Here is an 11823-nt window from a genome sequence, read left to right on the forward strand (position 1 = left end):
AAACAAAATCGGTCTTCTCTGGCCGTGATTTTGGGGATGTCACAGTTGGTATCAAAGCATTAGTTTAAGCGAACTAGGAATATGGATTTATTTCTAGACTTAAACTTAGAATGCTAAGCAATGATTGTGAGGAGTGTGATTAATAAAATTTAGGTAATACACCTGAATAGACACAAGCACTAGTTTATTTAGGGAAAATTCCTAAGATGCTTTTATGTGCTAAATGATTTATGATATGCATTATATGATCGGATCTATGGTCTGTTGCCGACCGGATCTGGAAATTTTATGTGCTCAGGTTTTTAAACGTTTAGTTACGATATTAGAACTGGCATGTAACTTTTTGGAGTAATAAGGAGGAATACGCGTCTAATTCTTCCTCTATCTATACTCTCGTCTCGATACACCAAACGCTTGCTTTGGAAAATAGAATGTCATGATAAGGACTCATAGAGAATTGAGTAAGTGGAGGAAATGAAAAGACTTACGATAGTGAATGACACCTATCGGAAGATATCATAAGAGTGGTATCTTGCCTTTAGAATATGTCATGTTGTACGTTTAGAGGAGTACAGTATGTCCGAAGTACACCTTCGATTGGCAGGATGATGGAATGATTGGTGTAATTCATGAAGTTGACCCATCGTATGGTATTTCCACTAAGCTGAAGCAAAATTGATGATTGAAGATACGCATAGAAGAGGTCCTAGTAGAGTCTAGGGAAAATTTTGTGATTGTTTGGACACATTTTTATGTGTTAATTTTCTTTTTTGTGATAATAACTTGGGAAAACTGCGAGACAATACTTGGGACGAGTATGAGTAGGTGTGAAAGGTAGTAGATGCATATACTACCGGAAGCACAGGACTCACGCTTGGATCAGGGAAAGTCACAAGGTTACCAAGAAACTAGTAATTGATTTCGATTTATTCAAGTGTGTTGTTACCATTGTTTCGGTAATGACTAAGACGATTGTTGATATTCCGACCCTAGTGGTCATATCGAATTGAATCCGACTACGATGAGTATGTTACGTGGTTCAGAGAACCAAGTTTGATGTAGCGTCCGACTTAAACCAAACGATTGAAATCAAAGCGATCAATAGAAGTATCGTGCTCGTTGTTAAAGGAAGATGGTTGCTAGAGATGCTACCTTTCTAGATGTGACTAGAACATGAAGGAAGGTATAGACTGTTCTGGAATTTGACTCTAAGAGACCTGAGTCTGAGCATTGCAACATACAATGAGAGGTCATTAGAATATGACACATCGGTCCATTGTATTAATAAAATAACTTATCTTAAGTTCGTATCCAGTGAGGATCGAGATTGTGACTTGAAGGTCATAATTTGGAGTCTAACGTGAGATAGAGAGCGTATGCAAGATCGAGCACCGCCTGAGTCAAGGAGTCTAAGAGTTAGATATACGTTCGAAGAAACATCGAAGTTATGACTTAGGATGAAGAGATAACGTATGGAGTCATTATACGACCCTGTTTCGTTGATGATTCTGGGACGTAATCATCCTAAGGGGGAGAAAATTGTAACGCCCGTAGATCCGGGCTAGTCAATTTAGAGGCAAAAGGGGTCGAAAATGACTTTTCGACAAAAGATTATTTAGAATAAATAATCTTAACCAAGTTGTAGACTATGATACAAGCTTTCTGTACATATAAAGAACGCCGAAATCCGAGTTATAACGAAGAAGTTATGGCCCGTCAAAGTTTTACGGCAAAACTGGCACGACACCGGGAAGCGTAAATAGTGAATTTACGATGGAGGACTTTTTAGCCTTAGCAATATAAATAAAAGTCGTAGAATATGTTAAACTAAGAACATCGATAAAAAGAACGCCCAAATCTGACTTCGTATGAAGAAGTTCTGATTTTTCTAAGATTCGGCTTAGCAGTGTACAGCCCGAAACTCGAACTTTAGTTCAACCGGTTTTTGGCTTAAGCGACCTAAATGAGAGTTGAAGGTCTCATTAATAGGAACTCAACGGTAAAATGACAGACGAAAACGGAGTCCGTATGAAGAAGTTATGAATTCTTCGCGGTCATTTAACAGTCTAAACGCCTCCTACTGTTAAATTTGAGATCGGTCGAGAATTAGCCGACAGAGTCTAAACGAAAGTTGTAGATCTTGATTTTACCTACGCGTAGATATAAAGAACGTCGAAAACGGAGCTCGTATGCGAAAGTTATGATTTTTCTAAGTTTGAAGGCTGATACGCGATAGGGGGTGACGTGGCACCACCAGAATTGGACACGTGGCACCACCAGAAGGCCACCACATGGACCAACTCGGTGAGTAGGTCCCCCATACTCGGCGAGTAGACCAGTCAGCACCCCTATAAATAGAGGTGTCGGGTTCCATTCATTCTCATACCTTCCAACTTCTCTTTCTCTCTCTAAACTCTCTCTCTAAGCCTCCCTAACCCCCTAAAGCCTAGGGTAACTCCCTAGCACGAGACGGAAGCCCCAGAGCACCTGACGGCTCCGAGAAAAGAGCCTTTCGGCTCGGAAATGCTGCTCCAGCGAAGCCCGGTTTTCGAGAAAAACCCGCTGTAAGTGAGCTATGCCTACACTATGTTTAGTATAGCTTATGTTTTAATATAGTAACATTATTAGGAACTTATAATGAGTATTTGGGCTATTATTATGAGTTATATTGAGTGTTATTTAACGCTTATATAATAGTAATAATAGTCAGACTATTAATTAGTCACGGTTATCGTTAGACTAAACCCTAGTGGTACTGGTACTAGGTTTTATCGAAGGAAGGTTGTTTTGAGAGTATCGAAGCGTTGTCCGAGTGCTGAGTCACCACCTTTCAGGTGAGTGCATGGTCCCTTTCATCTTACACATAGATATGAAGTATTTTAATATAAATTACGTGCTATGTGTACATATTGTCTGAATACTTGTTATATATGCTGGATGAATGATTTATACATGTTTTAAATGATTTAAATTGTATATTTATTTTATATCTACAAATATGTTGGGATAAAACATGGGTAGATGAAATAGTTGGTGAGTGATGAAATAAAATAATGAGAGATAGGTGATGATAGGAAGGTGATGATAGATAGGTGATTATGAATCGGTGATGTAGGATACTACAACCTTGTCCGACAATTTGGAGATGTAGTCATCTACCAGAGTATAGATGGCGACCGCGGACTATTATAGACAACCCCGTGGAAACACCAGCAGCCTAGTAACCTGTAGGTGATGAATTACGAGTTCAGGCGATGTTGTAACTACGTATTCATACGATGATAGTCTAACCCATATTATGAATTACGAGTCCAGGCGATGTTGTGGCTACGTATTCATGCGATGATAGTCTAACCCATATTATGAATTACGAGTCCATGCGATGTTGTGGCTACGTATTCATGTGATGATAGACTAACCCTTATCATGATTTACAAGTCCAGGCGATGTTGTGGCTGCGTAATCATGCGATGATACCCTAACTCTTGCTAGACACGTATTGAGGGAGTAATCCTCGGATTAGTATTGTCTATGCAATGTAGGCGATGATCCTTAGGTAAAGTTCGTAGGAACAATCATGTAAGGAAATACGATGTAAGGAGATGAGAAGTAAATATGATATAGGAGATGACCCTTGAGATAATATCTTTAGGAAAGACTAAAAGAAGATAATGGGGATGGGTAATTGGGTTGATTGTTTGATTGTTTAAACATAATAACTATATTATTGTGGGTTGAAAACCCTATGTACTGACCAGGTTTCCCAACCTGACCCACTCAGTTTATTTACATCACAAGTGGCGATATGAAGTGACATTACACTGAGAGATTTAAAGAGATGTAGATCACTAGTGTAAATAATTGTAAGTTCTGTTTATGCTTATGTTTCTGTATTAACGATGACATCCCAAACGTTTCAAGATGAATAAAAATACGTTTCTTCGAAAATGTTTTAATAACGTATTTATCGTGTTTTTCTGGGAACAAATTCCGCAACCTTTTTATAAAATGAAGTACTCTGATTTTTATAAAGTATAAAAAAAATCGGTCTTTTCTGGCCGTGATTTTGGGGATGTCACATCAACTATAATCAACTACTAGTGGGCTGACATTGGTGCCTTTGACCCACATATACTGGAAGGTAATTCACCTCACACTGCTGATGTAACATCCATAAAAATTTATAAAAAATTAAACCTTTTTATACGATCCAAAACCATTATTTATTACAAAATGTTTTCAAGATAGTTCCATATCAGAGTATCCCAGAAATCCAAATCAAAATATGAGGAAGTGTACGGTCATGCCTTCACCTTTCCTCGATCATCAGATGTACCTGAAACAATAATCGATAAATGTAATCTCAAAGGCTTAGTGAGTTACCCCCAAAATACCAACATTACACAACCAGAACAATATCATATCAAAAAGTATCCATAGTCTATAGTATGACTAGACCGCCCTCACCGGGCCTTCAGTCTATCTGGTCCACTCTCAGAACCATCAGCATGTATGGTCCTCCCTTACTGGGCCTACAGTCTGTATGGACCAATCTCCGGGCCTTCGGCCTGACTGGACCGCCCGCACCGGACCTTCAGCCTATCTGGACTGCCGTAGGTCTATTAGCCTTTTGCACATAGCAAAACCGCCTCAACCCAACCGTAATCACACAACCAATCACATAGATATCAAAAGCTAGATAGCATGTGCAAACAGTCAAACAAATTTAACATATCACTAATCATAACACCATCCTAACTACGAGGATACGGATCTAACAAATCAATAAGGATAACACCATCCTATCTACCAGGATGCATATCTAGCAGATTACTAAGCCATCTGCCTGACTGGACCTCCTTGCAGGATCTACAACTTGTGTGGACCACTCGTCGAGCCTTCGACCTGACTGGTTTGTCTCGTAGGGCCTACAGTCTATCCGGGCCACCCTTGGTCTATCGGCCTTCAACACAAAGTAGGACCACCTCAAACCAACCATACACACGTATGTCAACATACTCATAACTCATAAACAATCTACAAACAAGCATAGATCATATAGATCACTATAGCATACAAGCATACTATAACCACGATAACAATCTAAAGGGCCAGCCTTGGTGCCTTAGACCCTGTTGATATAGTGACGAGAACTCACCTCACACTGTTGAAGTCCTACGGAAAAAACCCTAGCTGCTGAATGACAGATTCCCGAACTGTCAACATCTAAACAACACCCAATTAATAATTGGGTTCCAATACATAATCATAAGTCCATGCTTGGGGTAAAAGACTACTTTACCCCAATCCTAGCTTGATTCAAGCCCAAGGCCCAAACTCACACTCCAAAGGCCCAAAAGTCAACCAATGGACCAAAGCCCAACATATGGCCCAATTTTCCAAATTGGGCCCAAACCTTTACATGATCTTACCCTAACACCCAACAGTTTATTCTAGTCGCAACATTTGGCATTCTGGTGGTCTAATATCTCCTAATCTTCAAGGCATAATTATGGCCCATCTATGGCTTAATTTTCTAAATTTGGCCCAAACCTCTCACATTGGCCTTACCCTAAACCCCATTAATATTCTAGTCCATATACTTGTTATTGGATGGCCCATCAATATCCCAATCACTGAATCCCAATAAAAAGGCTCAACTCAAGCCCTAAGCAAAATTAGGGTTTTCACATAAAATGACGATTAGGGTTAAGTGTTCTTACTTAACCCATTAAGGACTTAATCCATTAAGTCCATAATTCTACTAGGTAAATCATATGATGTGATAGGGTATAATTCATAATTGAATTCCAATGGCCCAAAACGTGGGTTCCGATAAGTCTAAACCAACAAATCCAAAATTAGTGTTTTCTAAACCCTAATTAGGGTTTTCAACCCAATCGCGTGCCCATTAGTCAAATGGTTAGGTTTTTAGGTCAATTAGGTTTTTATTAGGTCAATTAGGGTTTCATTATGCCAATTAGGGTTAAATAAGTCGGCCACCACCCACTACTAACTTAGGTAGTGGTGGTCAACAGCAGCACACGGCGGCGGCCACCACCTCATGGTGGTGGTTATGATTTTTTGCTAAAAATATCCAAGCATCCCAAAATAATATTTAGGAATAGGAACACCACCAGCCGCCTCATGGCGTATAGTGATGATAGTGGGCTGAGCTTGCAAACGACAGCATCACTAGTGGTTGATGATGCTACAACTATGGATGGCAGAGAAGAGACGCGACCCAACACAAGCAACAATAGCCTCCACACTTGAATCAACGACGGCGATGATCTTCATCTTCGTCGGGAGTACCCGCAACTACAACAGCTATGATTCGGAAAGGAAACGAGTTCAGTTGGGCTGAGACCACAACGAACAACAACAAAACCAACCACCAACGTTAGCGGCGATTTCGTCTTCAACGATTGGGCATAGCGGCGGTAGCAATGCAACAGTGGAAGGAAGTAGCATCGATGAATTAAGGGAAATATAATGAGCAAAAGGCGGCAACAACATACAGAACTTTGTTTCCCAGCGGTGGGAAGAATGATAGGTGGTTGGCTCCAATGGTTTGGGACCTCAACAGTGGTGGTGGCGGCCAAAATTTACGGGCGACGGCTGTTGATGTATTAGGGTTAGGGTTACATAGTGACGGGTTTATAAGTCCCGTCCAATTCAAACATTGATCCATATTGACACTTTTAGTCCGTCCTTCTCATTTTTCTTTCAAATTAAATCCAAATGGCACCTCCTCCACAAAACCTTTTCAACTTAGGTCCATAACTTACTCTTTAGCCCCTGTTTCCATAAATCCTTTCATATTAAGTCCAAATGATACCAAACACCCGATGACTTCTGAAAATCCTTACAAAATAAATCCTAGAATTACACTTTAACCATCGAAACTCCAACATATATCATTTGGCTCCCCAAAACCAACACCCCGCTAAATATTATGGATTTTAAGGATATTATAAAATAATATAAAATATAAATTTACATCTTTGGGTTCCGATTTATTATTGAATTACTATATTTTAAACGGAATGTGACAACTCTCCTGCACTTAAATTATATTTCCTCCTAAAATCACTCTTTACCATTCCTAACACGCCAAATAACTTGAGAAACATGGCCACAACCACAAGCATACCCCAACCTTTCCAAGGAAACCGTAACCAACCCTCGTAGGGCTCTGAAAGCTGATGACAAACGAATTCCTTGTAATATAATCACATTTGCTCAATCTACAATCTGAAGTCTCGAGATGCTCTAGCTCCCTGACAGACCACCCATATTGAAACATTGTCGAATTCATTACACTTAACTCCCACCTTGCTACTCAACTTCTAATAACTAGAGGTTCCTACTAGAAGAGAGAGTCACAGGCCTAATTTCCCTGTAATATACTTATACTTGATAGAAAGCTCATCCAGAATACCGGATTCCTGCTTGGTTGTTGAACCAACGTGCAATCTTATAGTTGCTCCACATGACCTCCGAAGGATTTCGACTAGGAATAACTGCCCTATCTATATCACCACACATCACTCCATCAATCCTTCTGGTCCATCTATTTCTAATAGCCTGACAACCTGTCGCCACCGTATCCAATGCGAAACGTGAATGCTACAAAAATAATTTTAGTTTTACATCATGCCCGGTCTCCAACGACATACCATTTCCTTATTCCAATCATGTTGTGGTCTACCCATAATCTTGCAAACTGGCCCACCCTGACCTAACCATTTAAAAGAATCTGTGAATGCTACAGGCCATCTCGGAATCTCATAACACTTTCACCCCAACTAAGTACTAGTGAATGCTAAGGCTCCCCCATAGTCTTACTATACTTTCACCTCACCACATTCGCAACCTATGCCTTACCCTCAATCTATCAATCAAAATACCCTCAGAGTCGAGCACACACTCGACTGAACACCCGAAATGCACTCAATTCATGACTGGAACCCCTACTTGATTCCCCAAATTTTGCGATCAAGAACCAAGAAGATGTGACTCATGTGTTGGGGAGTTTTACCGAACTCCCAACTCACACAACCCTCAAACCAAAGAAACACTTGGGTCACCTTCTTCCCTGACGAGAATGCGAAACTTATCCCAGTTTCAAAACCGTTCCTGCTTTTGCATTTCAGGACGATTCTCCCCCACTTAGATTCGAATAAGTATTCACAATACATGAAAATTGGAGAATTCCCGATCCTTCTCACTTTCCAACAATCAATTCGATGACAACCAGCTCTTTCCAACTAGTGCTCCATTATTAGCCAATCCTAAAAGATCACACTCTTGTAAGAACCAGATGAACACTTCATGAATCCCAGTGAAACCGACAGTCCCTAATGCTTGAATGATACCACACTCAAATCTTGAAGACCAAAAGATAGATGTTCTAACCAATACCTCAGCAATGAGCAACTTCCCTTGGTGATTTCATCCGCTAATAAATAACGGTTACTAAAAACACTGAATCCTAACAATGCTGAATAACCATCCTATAGGACCCTGTCCACATACCTCCCACATAATACCTGTCTTCCTAATGTCCTCCAAATAAGTCTCCTGCTCTTGGGCTCTAGAAATCATATCATTCAGTGTCTCGCATCGCGACTCACTCACCAGCTCAATCGTCCACAACTAAACTGCAGTAGCTGAAGCAACCTCTTCCCTAAACCAGGCAACAAATTACTCCCACGACATAGTCTCCAATCTTGAAAGAGCAATAGATCACACAATCAATCATGTCCGCCAACTACAAGAGATCCAAGCCAAACCGGACCTTAGCTCCTATGGGTAGGGACTATGGTCGCGTACGCCTCACAAGATACTCATGACACATCGACCTACCTTCGCAAACCAACGCTGAAATACTATAGCCTACCCCTGCGACCAACTGACCCTGAGCTGGAATACAACCTGACCCTGGGGTCACAAGCCTACTCACTCCTTCGAGTTCGGAAAACTGAAAGGGCACAATCCTTGACCTAGAAAACGACATTCCAATCTATCAATTAACCATTTTACTTCCATCTACAAAACTCAAGCTGATCATAATCATCACTCCCTTCCTGAGTCCCTCGACTTACATCTCACCCTTGAGCAAAACCCCCAAAGCCTCAAACAAATCTCACTAGGTCTACACGAGAAAATAAAAAATAATAATGCCACTAGGCTCACCCCATATACTAGGAACATCCTCATGTTTGAGCAACCACAACAAAAAGATTGACAGGAACAGAACCAATGTCGCGAAACATGGTATCTAACCATGCTACCTTCCCTGAACAACCCTTAGAATCCCTGATATCTTCATTGATTCGAGTATGGATCCTTTGCTTTTAGTAGTACATGCCGAATACTACCTTCCACACATATTCATCCTTTCCTCAAGAATCATCTCGGGTCCTCTAAGTCCCAACGATAAAATACTCCTGAAACCTGCTTAACAGCGAAACAACTACACCAAATGCTCCTTAGTATATCCTAGGATTCACCATACCTCCTCTGTCATCAGCTGTTGAAGAACCCATACTGACACCAGCTAACAACTTGACGAATACAATCACATGCAACCAGGCTTAAATAATCCTTCGACTAAAGGACCAAACTCTATAACGGTTTGACTCAGACAAGAGCTTCACAATAGGTACAAGACCTTTATCCTAAGATTATTTAACCCTATAACGGTTTGACTCAGACGAGAGTTACACAATAATCCTTCGGCTTAGGTCCCACAAGCCTAAAGCTAGAAACTTTCAAGCAGAGAAGGCATCCAACACTAAGATACAATAAAACCGGACATATCCTTCCATGAAATCCTTGATCTCAGACTTCCAGCACCTTGCATGCATCTTCCCCCTGCTCACACTCTCCCCATAGTGGCTAATCAATCTTCGTGCTAACCCGCTATACATTGCACTTGCTCATGAAACTTCCACCAACCCCGCATAAATCGTGTATGGTAGCGATACATAACACTGGATTTTATACACAGTCGAATACCCGATCCTACTCTAAGCCCATAACCAGACAAGGAACAAGAAATAAAGCCAAACCAAACTTCTCAGGCTATAGAATCTTAGTTATGTACAACTATGATGCATACACTAAGCATCTACTTACTGGCTCCCACTGATCGTACACTTCACATCCTCTTTTAGTATTTTGAAAACCATTTGAAAATCATTTTTTTAAATCTTTTCCTTAGTTTGAGACTGGATTCACACGAGTGTTCCTCCAATTCACTCAAAGCAAGGCTCTGATACCAACTTCTAACATCCATAAAAATTCACAAAAATTTAAAACTTTTTAAACGATCCAAAACCATTATTTATTATAAAATGGTTTCAAGATAGTTCCATATCAGAGTATCCCAGAAATTGAAATCAAAATATGAGGAAGTGTACGGTCATGCCTTCGCATTTTCACGGTCATCAGATTTACCTAAAAAAATAATCGATAACTGTAAGCTCGAAGGCGTAGTGACTTACCCCCAAAATACCAAAACCACACAACCATAACAATATCATATCAAACAATATGTATATAGACTCTACAGTCTGACTAGACCACCCTCAACGGGATTTCAGTCTATCTAGCCCACTGTCAGAACCTTTAGCATGTCTTGTTCGCCCTTACCGGGCCTACAGCGTATCTGGACCATTCTCCGAGCCTTCGGCCTGACTGGTCCGTATCGTAAGGCCTGCAGTCTATCCGGGCTGCCATGGGTCTGTTAGCCTTCAGCACAAAGCAGGACCGCCTCAACCCAACCATACACACATATGTCGACATACTCGTAACACATAAACAATCAACAAACAAACACATATCATACATATCACATTAGCATATAAACATACTATAACCAAGAAAATAATCCAAAGGGTCAGCCTTGGTGGCTTAGACCCTATTGATATAGTGAGGAGAACTCACCTCAACCAATGGACCAAATCCCAACATATGGTCTAATTTTCCAAATTGGGCCCAAATCTTTACATGGTCTTACCCAAATATCCAACCATTTATTCTAGTCCCAACACCTGTCATTCTGATGGTCCAATATCTCATAATCATCAAGGCCCAATTATAGCCCACCTACGGTCCAATTTTCCAAATTGGGCCAAACCCCTCACATGGGCCTTACCCTAAAGGCCATCCAAATATTCTAGTCCATATACTTGTTCTTGGATGGCGCATCAATATCCTAATCACCAAAGCCCAATAGAAAGGCCAACCCAAGGCCCAAGCAAAATTAGGGTTTTCACATAAAATGACAATTAGGGTTAATTGTTCTTACTTAACCCATTAAGGGCTTAATCCATTAAGTCGATCATTCTACTAGGTAAATCATATGGTGTGACCGGGTGTAATTTATAATTCAATTCTAATAGCCCAAAACGCCGGTCCCGATAAGTCCAAACCAACAAATCCAAAATTAGGGTTTTCTAAACTCTAATTATGGTTTCCAACCCAATCGCGTTCACATTAGTCAAATGGTTAGGTTTTTAGGTCAATTAGCGTTTCATTAGGTCAATTAGGGTTAAATAAGTCGGCCACCACCAACTACCACCTTGGGTAGCAGTGGTCAACGACGGCTCACGACGGCGGCCACCACCTCGTGGTGGTGGTTATGATTTTTTGCTAAAAATGTCCAAGCATCCCAAAATAACAATCACACACACAAAAGCATACATCCACCCAAGGTGGCGGCTGAATGGTGGTGTGAGGTGGCAACCACCAACTCACGGTGGCGACGGGTTCGTTTCCTTGAATAATCCAGCTATACAATACATTTTACAA

The sequence above is a fragment of the Lactuca saligna genome, chromosome 8 (assembly GCF_052625555.1).
Source record: "Lactuca saligna cultivar CGN05327 chromosome 8, ASM5262555v1, whole genome shotgun sequence".
NCBI classification, from domain to species: Eukaryota; Viridiplantae; Streptophyta; class Magnoliopsida; order Asterales; family Asteraceae; genus Lactuca; species Lactuca saligna.